This window comes from Salvelinus sp. IW2-2015, unplaced genomic scaffold (genome assembly GCF_002910315.2).
Source record: "Salvelinus sp. IW2-2015 unplaced genomic scaffold, ASM291031v2 Un_scaffold1131, whole genome shotgun sequence".
NCBI classification, from domain to species: Eukaryota; Metazoa; Chordata; class Actinopteri; order Salmoniformes; family Salmonidae; genus Salvelinus; species Salvelinus sp. IW2-2015.
The window spans coordinates 399,190-414,129 of NW_019942744.1; the positions used below are offsets into that span (position 1 = coordinate 399,190).

Here is a 14,940-nt window from a genome sequence, read left to right on the forward strand (position 1 = left end):
GCTCTTGGTGTGGTCCAGACCTGCCTTTATTTGGGCCAAATAGACGTTTTTAAATTACGTATTTTAACTTTTATTCATGTTAAAATGGCGCTCATTCGTGTTAAGATGGCGTCGGTAGACAGGGCAGCTCTACTTCTAGCTCGTAAGCAACTTTGCAGTTTTTTTGTGTGTGTTATTTCTTACATTATTAACACAGTAAGTTTTTTTATGTCATTACATACAGCCGGAAATAACATTGGGATATCAGAGCGTGGCAACTCACCAGCATTCCAACCAGAAATAGGACTTCCCCATATTGGATCCTTTGTTCGTAGCCCACAAGGCAATTGAACTTATCCCAGAGGCTGCTCCAAGATGCCGCCGGCGTAGAAGAGGCAAGGAGTGTACTTCCAGTCTGACGCAGGAGGCGTGCACATCATCCACTGTGTCGAGTACATTACTCGCTAATGTTCAGTCCCTGGACAATAAAGTAGATGAGCACAAGGCAAGGATCTCATTCTAGAGAGACATCAGGGACTGTAAACATACTCTGTTACATGGAATCATGGCTCTCTCTCCGGATATACTGTCCCCTTCCATACAGACAGCTGGATTTTCAGTACATCGTGCAGACAGGAATAAAGAACCCCATAGGAAGAAGAAAAGCGGACAAGGCCCTCCCCGTCTTCCTTCTGCAAATCATATCACGACTCCATTATCCTTCACCCGTCTTATAGGCAGAAACTCAAACAGGAAGTACCCGTGCTAAGGTCTATTCAATGCTGGTCTGAACAATCAGAATCCATGCTTCAAGATATATTTGATCATGCGGACTGGGATATGTTCCGGGTTACCTCGAGAATAACATTGACGTATACACTGACACAGTGACTGAGTTCATCAGGAGTGTATAGGGGATGTTGTTTCCTCTGTGACTATTCCTACCCAAATCAAAAACTGTGGACAGATAACAGCATTCGCACAAAACTGAAAGCGCAAACCACCACTTTTAACCACGGCAAGGTGACTGGGAATATGGTTGAATGCAAACAGTGCAGTTACGTCAATCAAACAAGGCAAAAGGAGTCGCAATTCAACAAAATGTATCACTTACCTTTGATGATCTTTGGATCTTGCACTCACAAGACTCCATGTTACACAATAAATGTTTGTTTTGTTCGATAAAGTCCTCTTTATGTCCAAAAACCTCAGTTTTGTTGGTGCGTTTTGTTCAGTAATCCATTGGCACAAAGCTCGGTCACACAGCAGGCAGACGAAAAATCAAAAAAGTACCATAAAAGTTGTTAGAAACATGTCAAACGATGTTTTAATCAATCTTCAGGTTGTTTTTGTCATAAATAATCGATCATATTTCAACCGGACAATAGCTTCGTCAATAGAAAGAAAAACAAGAAAGGCACACTCCCGGTCATGCGCAGGCCACATCTCTGGAAATTCACTGTCCACTCATTGAAGTGGGTGTTTCTCCATATTTTTCAGAGTAAAAGCCCGAAACTATGCCTAAAGACTGGCCACATGTAGTGGAAGCCATAGGGATCGTGAACTGCGTCATAAGTCTTGTATGGTGGATAGGCTTTCAATGAAAACAGCATTTCAAAATAATAGCATTTCCTGGATGGATTTCCTGAGGTTTTTGCCTGCCATATCAGTTCTGTTATACTCAGACATTATTTAAAAGTTTGGAAACTTTAGAGTGTTTTCTATCCAATACTACCATGCATATCCTATCTTCTGGGCCTGAGTAAAAGGCAGTTTACATGAGGCACATTATTCATCCAAACTACTCAATACTGCCCCCGGTCCCAGAAAGGTTAATGGAAAGTCATGTTTTTCTACAGACTCCAGGAAGAAACCAAGGGCAGTTGATGCTTGTTTTGGTTGCTGCACCGAGATACATAATCTATAGAATATTGTGTATTACAAAAAAATAACACATGTATACAAAAACAGCTGTGCTGTTGTATAATTCAAACCCATATGATAAGAAAGCATTGGATTATCCACAGTTGAGTCAAACAAACATGACCAACTTCAAACACCATGGGGGATCAATCGGTTACCTTTCTTGAGAAGCAGTCTATGTCACCAAATCTTGTTGAAAGACCGTTTTAGACAGTTTTATATAACTTGCCAAATCAGCCATCATGCATGAAATATACAGAGGCAGCATTGTAGTTGGGCTATGAGTTATAGGACTAAATGTGTTACCCCTAAGCTGAAGGGGGTCTAAGCTTACCTGATCAACTTGCGGTTGGTGTCCACGTGTAGGAGGGAAAGAGGACCGAGTATGTTCATCTGACAAACACCTCCAAGTCGTGTCATTCTTTCCTGCAGCATCGACATGATGCATTGAGTCCCACAATTTCATCCCTGGACTCGGTGACCCCAGTGCTTTCAGATGTCCTCTCACATACTAATTCGTGGTGAACTGTGTTTGAATGTGGCCACCAGATTGTCCAGCTCCTCGTCTGTATGTTCCCTCACGCGATTCCGTATTCCTTCATTCTGCGATTGGACAGTTTGTGTTGAGATGCCGAGCAGCTTGGCAATGCAAGGTACGGACAGATCCATTTCAATCAGCTTCGAAAGGTGTGTTCTGACAATCAGTTTAGGACGTCCCATTTCACATCAACAACTCATCAAACAAAATTGATGGAGCAATCTTTCTTCCATTTCAGCATTGACTAGTTACACAGTTTGGAGAGACCCTGCAAGTCTACTTCATTTGTAGTAGATGATAAATATATTCTCATTGGTGCAGACAAACTGTAAGTACATCAAGATCCAGAGCAGCGGACAGGCGATTGCATGGCTTACTGCAATCTGTATAGAGAGCCTCTCCATAATGTGCCTCCCATCGCCTGTGAGACATATGAAAATTGTAATTTGACCAGTGGTAGGCAATTAGACTCAATTGTCTTCCCCTGTCCTAAACCTTCACGAAAAAGAAAGAAGCCAAAATACAATCCAAAAAACTGCCAATGAAAGCAAAACAGAACATCGAAAAGCAAAGATTGAGTAGCTAAACGCAAAGGTTAGTCAAGAGTGCAAGAAGAGCAATAGGCAAAATGGATTGAGTGGTTGGGAAGTTTAACTGAAAACGAATATATTTATTATAATTTTTTCCATACAAATTATATTCTTACCCGTTCACGAAATTTAGATTTTCAACTTGAATTTTATGTATACAATACTTATTTTATTTTATAATTAAATACATATGGGAGTGAAATTGTCACATACTACACGCTTAGTCCAGTATGTGGAACACAACATATAGGACTAAAGAGTTTATTTCAATTGGACTTGATTCCTATTCTATCAATAATGTTATTGTTAACATATTTAGAGATTTTATGGCTATGTAGCAAAATTGCATAAATGTAACAGTTATATGAATGTAAACGTAAAATCTTTGAAGTTGTTTGCATGTTGCTTTTATATTTAATGTTCAGTACATTTAAGAAACCAACAATTTAAATGATTAGGGATAATGTAGCTTAATGATGTGAAAACACTTTCTCTAGTTGATTAAGCGCAGTTCAGTGAGATGATGGTTAAGTACTCAGTGTACCATGAAATCAACAAACAGTGAGGTAAGTTATATTTAAGCTCATCATGAACTTGGGCAGGAAACACAACAACGCTAGACTTAGCCATACCTTCACCCCCCAACAAAGACAGGATACAAGTATCTGCTACACTTGTGGGCCCACAAGAGGGCAACTGTTAGGAGGCTTGTATAAATGAAAAACACCTTGACGCAAGGAAAATTTGGCCTAAAGTGTGAAAAAGGATCACATATAACTAAAGAGGACTGATACACGTAAACCACTTTCCATGGTTCGTTTTTTCTTATGGTAACTTACCAGGCCAGCCAAGTTGCCTGTCAAGTTTTGTCGTGGTGAAGCAGATAATTAGCATGTAACATAGATAGGATAAAGATGTCTATTTTTCATCATAATGCCTGTGAGATACTTGATTCTCGCCCACAGATAACAGCATTCGCACAAAACTGAAAGCGCAAACCACCACTTTTAACCACGGCAAGGTGACTGGGAATATGGTTGAATGCAAACAGTGCAGTTACGTCAATCAAACAGGCAAAAGGAGTCGCAATTCAACAAAATGTATCACTTACCTTTGATGATCTTTGGATACTTGCACTCACAAGACTCCATGTTACACAATAAATGTTTGTTTTGTTCGATAAAGTCCCTCTATGTCCAAAAACCTCAGTTTTGTTGGTGCGTTTTGTTCAGTAATCCATTGGCACAAAGCTCGGTCACACAGCAGGCAGACGAAAAATCAAAAAAGTACCATAAAAGTTGTTAGAAACATGTCAAACGATGTTTATAATCAATCTTCAGGTTGTTTTTGTCATAAATAATCGATCATATTTCAACCGGACAATAGCTTCGTCAATAGAAAAGAAAAACAAGAAAGGCACACTCCCGGTCATGCGCAGGCCACATCTCTGGAAATATCCACTGTCCACTCATTGAAGGTGGTGTTTCTCCCWAATTTTTCAGAGTAAAAGCCCGAAACTATGCCTAAAGACTGGCCACATGTAGTGGAAGCCATAGGGAWCGTGAACTGCGTCATAAGTCTTTGTATGGTGGATAGGCTTTCAATGGAAAACAGCCATTTCAAAATAATAGCATTTCCTGGATGGATTTTCCTGAGGTTTTTGCCTGCCATATCAGTTCTGTTATACTCAGACATTTTTAAACAGTTTTGGAAACTTTAGAGTGTTTTCTATCCAATACTACCATGCATATCCTATCTTCTGGGCCTGAGTAAAAGGCAGTTTACATAGGGCACKTTATTCATCCAAACTACTCAATACTGCCCCCGGTCCCAGAAAGGTTAATGGAAAGTCATGTTTTTCTACAGACTCCAGGAAGAAACCAAGGGCAGTTGATGCTTTGTTGTTGGTTGCTGCACCGAGATACATAATCTATAGAATATTGTGTATTACAAAAAAATAACACATGTATACAAAAACAGCTGTGCTGTTGTATAATTCAAACCCATTATAATAGAAAGCATTGGATTATCCACATTGAGTCAAACAAACATGACCAACTTCAAACACCATGGGGGATCAATCGGTTACCTTTCTTGAGAAGCAGTCTATGTCACCAAATCTGTTGAAAGACCGTTTTAGACAGTTTTATATACTTGCCAAATCAGCCATCATGCAGTTAAATATACAGAGGCAGCATTGTATGGGCTATGAGTTTAGGACTAAATGTGTCCTAAGCTGAAGGGGGTCTAAGCTTTACCTGATCAACTTGGCGGTTGGTGTCACGTGTATGAGGGAAAGAGGACCGAGTATGTTCATCTGACAACACCTCCAAGTCGTGTCATTCTTTCCTGCAGCATGGACATGATGCATTGAGTCCCACAATTTCATCCACTGGACTCGGTGACCCAGTGCTTTCAGATGTCCTCTCACCATGCTAATTGTGGTGAACTTGTCTTGAATGTGGCCACCAGATTGTCCAGTCCTCATCTGTATGTTCCCCTCACGCGATTCGTATTCCTGCATTGGACAGTTTGTGTTGAGATGCCGAGCAGCTTGGAATGTAAGGTAAGGCAGATCCATTTCAATCAGCTGACAAAGTGTTTGTTCTGACAATCAGTTTAGGACGTCCCATTTCACATCAACAACAAAAATTGATGGGCACATCTTTCTTCCATTTCAGCATTGACTAGGTTACACAGTTTGGAGAGACCCTGCAAGTCTACTTCATTTGTTAGTGAGCTGATAAATATATTCTCATTGGTAGCAGACAAACTGTAAGTAATCAAGATCCAGAGCAGGCAGGCGTTGCATGGCTTACTGCAATCTGTATAGGAGCCTCTCCATAATGTGCCTCCCCATCGCCTGTGAGGACATATGAAAATTGTAATTTGACCAGCTGGTAGGCAAGTTAGACTCATTGTCTTCCCCTCGCTCTAAACCCTTCACGAAAAAGAAAGAAGKCAAAACTCACAATCCAAAAAACTGCCAATGAAAGCAAAGAAACAGACATCGAAAGCAAAGATATGAGTAGCGTAACCGAAAGGTAGTAAATGCAGGCAAGAGCATAGGCAAAATGGGTTAAATAGGATTGGTTGTTGGGAAAGTTTAACTGAAAAGATTTCAATTGTTTTTTTCAATATCAATTATTTCACCCTTCCACGAAAATATGTTAACATTTTCAACTTGATTTTTCATGTTTACAATTTATTTTATTTTAAATTCAATACATATGGCGTGAAATTGTCCCCATACTACACCCTTGTCCAGTCATGTGAAACCCAACATTAGGACCTAAAGAGTTTATTTCAATTGACTGATTTCCTTCMAATCAAATGTTATTGTTCACATATTTAGCAGATGTTATGGCAGTTGTAGCAAAATGCTTGTAACWGTTATATGAACTGTAACCCAGTAAAATCTTTGAAATTGTTGCATGTTGCTTTTATATTTWWGTTCAGTACATTTAAGAAACCAATACAATTTAAATGAATTATGCTAATTAGTTAATGCATTGGAAACYCMTCTGCTCTTACAGTTGTTAAGCTGCAAGTTCAGTGAGTGAGGTGGTAAGGTACTCAGTGATACACTGCACATCAACAAAGTGAGGTAAGTATATTTATAGCTCTATGACTGGCAGGAACACTAACAACGCTTAGACTAGCCAATACCTTCACCCCCCAACAAAGACAGATACAGTATTGTACCTTGCTGGCCCACAATGAGGAACTGTTCAGGGAGGCTTGTAAACAAAACACCTTGACGCAAGGAAAATTTGACTAAAGTGTGAAAAGGATCCATAATAATAAGAGACTGTACACTGTAAACCATTTCCTGTTGTTTTTTTTTTATGGTGACTTACAGGCAGCCAGTTGCCCGTAAGTTACCATACAAGATAGGTACAGTGTCTCAATACTGTATTTTACAGTTTCCAAATGTTACTGTAATCATTTTATCAGTTTTTACAGTTACACACAACTGGCTGCCTGTAAGTTATTGTAAAACAACAGTACAGTTGGTTATGTAATCTTCTATGGTAATTGTAATGAATGAATTACTTTAAGGGGAGATGGAGTTTTGTTATTTAATGTAATTGCATAAGATTGGTGCAAGCAAGTTGGCTGCTAGCAAATGTGTTTACAATTTCAGAATATCATTGAATTCCAGTTTTGAAGCCTTTTGTAAGCCTCTAGAAGGGAAAGTCATATAAATACAAAATGTTGGTCTTAACAAAGGGTCCAAACTGGCAGCGACTACAGTGCAAAACAGACCAAAGGACATGGCAAATACTCAACCATTAAAAGTTTGAGACTGCTGGAACTCCATTCTATCCCCTATACACATTTAACTTAGCCTCTTACAAGGCCACCTCACAATATTTTAATGAGTCAGAAACAACAATACTAAGACAGTAAGATGGCACAAACTGCTTCTGCAACAGAAATCCCCAATCACGCTTTAAGGTGATGTCATAGCGCTGTTGGCAGCTAAGCTCTCGCTCAGAAACACGTCATCAGTCGTCTTGTGCCGAACTGCACATGTGCAGGCCATCAAATCAAAGGCACTCCTTCAATATCAAGTTGTTTTTGACGAAAATGAAAATGTGTCAGTTTGTGACTTTCACGTGKTTGGAGTAATAACTATKTAAGACATTGGCTCTAATCTACTRCAGGCTGTGCCTTTAGRTTGAGAAAATKAACAACTAACGAATCATTTTTCACTTCTCTCATTGAACACGGTTACATGCACACAATAATACGATTACTGTGGATAGTCATATTAATATAATAGATCGATTAAAACGTTTACATGCTTTGCAAGAAGAACAATATTCCTAATAATCCTGCTCAGATGGACACATCTGAAATCATGCTACTGATGGGCCTTTTGATAAGTGCAGAAAATCGCCAATCAAAATAAATGCTACGACAGTGACCATATGATTTTTTTGGAAGACTATTTGATTTTGAGTTTGGACATACAAACTTTATATATGAAAACTACTTCTAAAGATGCATACTTTCAGTTTTTCCAAACTCACTTCACTCTCACATAAGAGGGAGGTTTGCGCAAACATTGCTGCCACACATGCAGATAAATACAGTACACCGCTGGAACGCTGATTAAATGTCCTAATCATTTGAAAGATTGCTCAGAAAACCAGGTGTTTTAATAGGCACATGCTTACTTCGATTATGACCTTACACCTATTAAGATAAGCAGAGTAAGGTGTTTACATACAGTACAGTCAAAGGTTTGGACTCACCTACTCATTCCAGGGTTTTTCTTTCATTTTAGTATTTTCTACATTGTAGAATAATAGTGAAGACATCAAAACTATGAAATAACACGTGGAATCGTGTAATAACCAAAAAAAGTGTTSAACAAATCAAAATATATTTGATATTCTTCAAAGTAGCCACCATTTGCCTTAATGACGGCTTTGCACACTCWTATGGCTATGATGAAACTGACTCATGAGGACTGCCACAGGAAAGGAAGACCCAGAGTTACCTCTGCTGCAGAGGATAAATTCATTAGAGTTAACTGCGMCTCAGATTACAGCCCAAATAAATGTTTCAGAGTTCAAGTAACAGACACATCGCAACATTAACAGTTCAGAGGAGACTGCGTGAAGCAGGCCTTCATGGTTGAATTGCTGCAAAGAAACCACTACTAAAGGACACCAATAATATGAAGAGACTTGCTTGGGCCAAGAAACACGAGGAATGCACATTAGACTTGGTGGATTTCTGTMATTTGGTCTGATGAGTCCAAATTTGAGATTTTGGGTTCAACCGCCGTGTCTTTGTGAGATGAAGAGTAGGTGAACGTATGATTTCCGCATTGTGTGGTTCCCACCGTGAAGCATGGAGGAGGAGGTGTGATGGTGATTTGATGGTGACACAATCTGTAATTTATTTAGAATTCAAGTCACACTTAATCAGCATGGCTACGACAGCATTATGCAGTGATACGCCAATCCATCTGGTTAGCGCTTAGTGGGACTATGATTTGTTTCCAACACGTCAATAACCAAAAAACAACCTCCAGGCTGTGTAAGGGCTATTTGACCAAAAAGGAGAGTGATGGAGTGCTGCATCTGATGACCTTGCCTCCACAATTACCTGACCTCAACCCAATGGAGATGGTTTGGGACGAGTTGGACCGCAGAGTGAAGAAAAGCAGCCAACAAGTGCTCAGCATATGTGGGAACTCCTTAAAGACGGTTGGAAAAGCATTCCAGGTGACTACCTCATGAAGCTGGTTGAGAAAATGCCAAGAGTGTGCAAAGCTGTCATCAAGACAAAGGGTGTCTACTTCGAATAATCTAAACTATATTTTGATTTGTTTAACACTTCTTTGGTTACTACATTATCCATGTGTCATTTCAGAGTTTGATGTCTTCACTATTACTCTACAATGTAGAAAGTAGTAAAAATAAAGAAAAACACTTGATGACTAGGTGTGTCCAAACTTTTGACTGGTACTGTGTGCGTGTGCGCGTGTTGCGTGTGCGTACACATATATATATATATATACCCACAAAAACATATAATGGGGGAATGGAAATGATACAGACAATTACATTGATGGAAGCTTCAATCTATCTGCAATATTAAATCTGATCTACCCCCCTACCAAAAAAAATAAGACGGGTTCTAAGGGGATTCTAAGCGACAGCATGCGAGATAAGTCATGGTCCAATGACTGTACCTGCTAGCAGCAGATGTCCCACATCCGAAGATACATCTATAAATTGGTAGACGGTTCCGATTGGATCCTTATGGGAAAAACCATATTAATTTGACATGTGTTCAAGTTAATGTGATAACTTTTGACAACATGTAAAATCAACATGTGATAACATATAACTACACATAAATGTGACATGGGGATGGAACATGTGACACAATGAAACTACACGTGAAAATATCTGAACATTTTTCACATGTGAAAATGCAATTCCACATCTGAGAGTTAGATTAAAATCATAATCGACACAGACATGGTGGCTTAGAAGGAAGATCGGAATGCCGTGAACCACGAGGTTGTGAGTTCCAATTCCAGATGGGACAGGTTGAATAATAACGAATGTATAAATAAACATACACAATGTAATCATGTTTGTCAAATATGTAAGTGGGAAACACTGCGGCTATTTCGTGATGTTCAGGGACATTATCGACTTTTTGTTTACAGGGCATCATGTGAACATTTGAATCCACATGTGAAATGCTATGTGATCGCGTGAAATATCATATGTGGTGTTCCAAAACCACATAGTTTAACATGATGTCACGTAAAATTTCACGGGTGAAATACAGTTTCACATGTGTAAATCATGTGGACATATCACATGTGAAATCATGTCATTTTCCACATGTGAAATCATGTGTTTTTTGTAAGGTGAGAATTTCTGTTTGCATCGCCGAACAATGAACAAGAAACTATTAAATCCAGTATTTAGATCCTACACCCAATACCCAAATCAATTCCAGGTTGTGTTCTCACTTTGCACTCTCACACCTGTCTTTATTTCACACACCTGTTTGTCTACCAAGTCCGAACAAAACATTGCAAACGATATTCGATTTTGATCTGGGGAGGGGGTGTAGCATATAAAAACTTTGTAGCCGTCAACTGATTATGGATGTAGCGTCAGACGGGGGGGACACATGCTGCAGGCAGGTACAGTCATTGGGTCATGACTTATCTCGCACGCTGTCGCTATGGAATCCCCTTAGACAGGGTCTAAGTAATGCATTAATAATGAGAAAGGTGTCTAAATGTGGCCTAGTCCGAGGGAAGCACTAAACACTCATTTAAATTCTCAAGATACCATTAAAAAAAAATATATCTCTCAAACTTAGCAATTTACAAACTTAAACCACATGGCAAATCTCCCTCTTACCCAGGGGTTATACATGGCCAACACACAGTTAAATGTCAGTCACCGTTCAATATTTTGCCACTCTGTGAGTCCCAGACCGCGCCGACTACTGCCATACTACTCCACCCATCTTGTATAAACAAGAACAGGTACAAACAGGTTCTTAGTTTGGGTTAAGTGGAAAAATATGGAATTCCACACGTGTGAACGCCACAATTCTTCCCCTCCTCCACAATAGTCAGTGCAAACTGAATGACTGAGGCTTTCTTTTCAGCCTCGTCAAAAGGAAAACAAAGGTAACACAATGATTTAACAGGTTATGTTGCAGGGTTAGGGAAGCACTAACTAAACAGTCGTTGAACTTCTCAAGATTTAATCAAACTATTCAATATAATAACTAGGTATCTTGGTACACTTCTACACCACATACCCCTCTCTGAGTGGTACTGAATAAAGACAATGGCTCTCTGAAGCTACATGCAATTAATATCAGTACAGCATTTTTGTTGTATTATCAACAAAAAAATTAACCCTCTAAAAATGTCTGCAACCTTGTGAATCATTGCATTTTTCAAGTGTGCAAAAATTATGTGCAATATGGTTGAATTGAACATTTCCTGTATACTTTAAATATCTTGCCTACTTGTATATACTACGACATACTATGGGATTAACAGTATGTTAATAGCTGAACACACACACGCAGCATGAATGTGGRTTTGGCCACACCACATCCAAGGTAATGTAAGGATAGTATAAAGCCTAATTTACACCCTACACAATAAGATATGCAAATGTATGTGGCCCGGTAATGTGTAACTCCACGCAACTATGCAGTGTTGCCATTTTGCCAAGCTATTTACGTCCTTACGTGGTGTACTGGCGTAAGAGTATGAATTATATTTAAAATAAAAGTAACAAATCTGATGTCTAAGAAATGCTGCGCCGGCAACACATTTTGTTCATGTAAAAAGACCATTAATGTTTTCATGACAGACTTGAACTGATTKTCTCCTGCTTCCCCAAAGGTATGTCTACTTCAGCTTGTTCTCTGAAAGACTCAACAGGTAAGATCAAGTTCTGTTAATCTATTACAGTCCAATGTCTCTATAGTGTGAAATGAAAGTCACAGTACTGTCTGATTCTTACTAACAGGGTTTGGTTTGAGGCTTGGATTGTATTAAGGGGAACGTTATTTTATGGTTTTATGGATTCCAACAGAGAAATGACAATTGATGAGGACCAGAAGGGCAGKAGGTTAGTTGAGAAACTGAGAATTTCCCCCCACAAGTCATGGTACTTTTTACTTTTAAAAGGTAATATGGTAGTTTTAAAGTTATGATGTTGGGATTATAGTAGTTTTGTTCTGTCACAAGATAATCCATAAAATTGTGGTAAACAGCATCACACCCGGGCAGAAAACGGAATGTTATATTCTCAGCCAGGCCCATCTTTTCAAAGAAAACACAATTTAATTATCTCTATTTGAGCAAAATAATTAGTTTTGTTGTGATCACAAGAAAATCCTAACAATTCGGGTAAAGAGCGCCACAGTCAGGCAGAAAAATCTGAATGTTCTATCATAGTAGTTTCCCTGACAGATTTGGCTGCCAGGGCATTTTTCCATGACTGGAAACATTAKAATTATATATTTTTATATCACCCAAATGATCAAAATGATAAGCTACTTTGTCATTTACATACTGAGAACAATAAAGCAAATTAAACATCAACTTAAATGCAACCAATAGCATAGGCCAATAAATAGTGAATTCACAGAACTTAGGCCTATAATATGAGGAGGAAATAAGAGTCCACCAACTTTCCAGTGGCAATCACCAATTCAAACAGATTTTAACCGTAATGATATTTTGAAATGTTGCCCAAATACCTTCRAGCTGCTGCCTGCTGTTCATTGACAGCCACAACTCAACAATCAGCTGTTTTGTATTTTCCGCATTGGCTGCTACTTAGAAATACTATAACAGTTAATGAACAGATTACATTCACTGATATAAACCTGTCTCTGTCACATCCTGATTTGTTTCACCTGTCCTTGTGATTGTCTCCACCCCCTCCAGGTGTCACTTATTTTCCCTGGTGTATTTATTCCTGTGTTTCCTGTTTCTCTGTGCCAGTTCGTCTTGTATGTTTTTCAAGTCAATTAGCGTGTTTTCCCYTACTCCTGCTTCTATTCTCTTTTTGCTAGTCCTCACGGTTTTGACCCTTGACTGTTTTCTGGACTCTGTACCCTCCTGCCTGCCCTGACCTCGTGCGTGCGTGCGTGCCTGCCTGCCACTCTACCTCCTGGACTCTGAACTGGTTTTGACCTTTTGCCTGTCCACGATCATTCTCTTGCCAACCTCTTTTGGATTTTTTTATAAATATCAAAGACTCAAACCATCTGCCTCCCGTGTCTACATCTGGATCTCGCCTTGTGCCCTTATTGTCTTCAAAATAATTGCATAGTTTTCACAGACCCACCACGGACCAAGTAAATCTGTGTGGAAAGGCGTCCTGTGGTCTGATTTGTCAATGAACTCAGACAAAATTCAAAGAAGTCAAAGATGAAATTAACTGCAATAGACTGGTCTCAAATATATTAGCATAACTAAGCTACACAGAACCACYGCGGAGCCATTGTAAAATTATAGMCTTTTTCTRGTATTAAAACCAGTGGTGTAAAGTACTTAAGTAAAAATACTTTAAAGTACTACTTGTTTTTTGGGATATCTGTACTTGACTATATATATTTTTGACTACTTTTACTTTTACTGCAATACACTCCTAAAGAAAAAATAATGTACTTTTTACTCCATACATTTCACCTGACATCTAAGTATTCGTACAAATTTGTATGCTTACAGGCCAGGAAAATTGTCAAATTCATGCACTTATCAAGAGAACACCCTGGTCATCCCCACTGCCTTTGGTCTGGAGGACTCACTAAACACCTGCTCATCGAATGTCATTTCAATATCTTGGGCATTAAAGTCATATTAGCTGATGTACTGTAAGTGTCTGACACATCAGTGTGGGGAGCTTTGATATATTAGGAGGCCACACCTGACATTAGTGTCTGATACATCAGTGTGGGGAGGTGTAGCCTAATACACCACAGCTTGTTTCAAGGTTCTTTAATTGCCAGTACCATAGTGAAGTATTGAGATCATAACATGGCTTTGGTCAGTACAACACAGTCAGGCAAGATCTTTGTTCTGTTTCTCTAGATGTACTGATGTGGTGTCAGTGACCCCGTGGTTGGCACCCATCGTCTGGGAAGGCACCTTTGACCCTGTGCTAATCGACAAGATCTACAAGCCCATGAACCTCACCATAGCAACCACTGTGTTTGCRGTTGGAAAGTGAGTACAACTTTTGACAAATATTCAAAAGGGAAGTTGAACTATCAATASTTTTTCAACAATGCAACTATAAGGACATAAGTACCTGATGTAACATGGTGCAACCAGTGTGTTTCTTGCCATGTTTGACCAAAGCATACAGTATTGTACTTTTTAACCAGGTGAATGAGGAAAGATGACGTGGCCACAGAAGTGATTATTTACATGTTGCTTATACATGCATAGGCATGTAATAATAATGTTGGTGAGATAGCCTAGCATGCAAGCATTTCACTGCAACATTTATACATGCTGTTCCTGTTGACAAATACAATTTGTTTTGATTTAATCCCCAATGCATTCATTTATATTTTAAGCACGTAGTTGAGAATGCATTCAAGTGATTAATACAGCAATTTACGAATTCTAAGTCCATATCTTCTCTTGTCTAGCTCTACTACTATAGCATATGTCCACATACATCATTTTTAATCGTCATCCTCTCTAAAACTCTTGTCCTCACAACAGCACCACGTGTTGCCAACAAATTTTCAGGGTAAGTTGCTAGAGGCAGGTTGATTTTTGTGCTAAAAGTTGCTAAATGACGTTGCGATGTCTTGCGTGATAACGTAAAACTGCGTCATTACGTAGAATACACCATAACGTTACTCAAA

General features: G+C 39.1%; 1 pseudogene; it reads left to right on the forward strand.

Moving 5' to 3' along the window:
* Nucleotides 1-14,940, forward strand: part of LOC139024172 (globoside alpha-1,3-N-acetylgalactosaminyltransferase 1-like) — a 44,675-nt pseudogene that overhangs the window by 27,485 nt on the left and 2,250 nt on the right.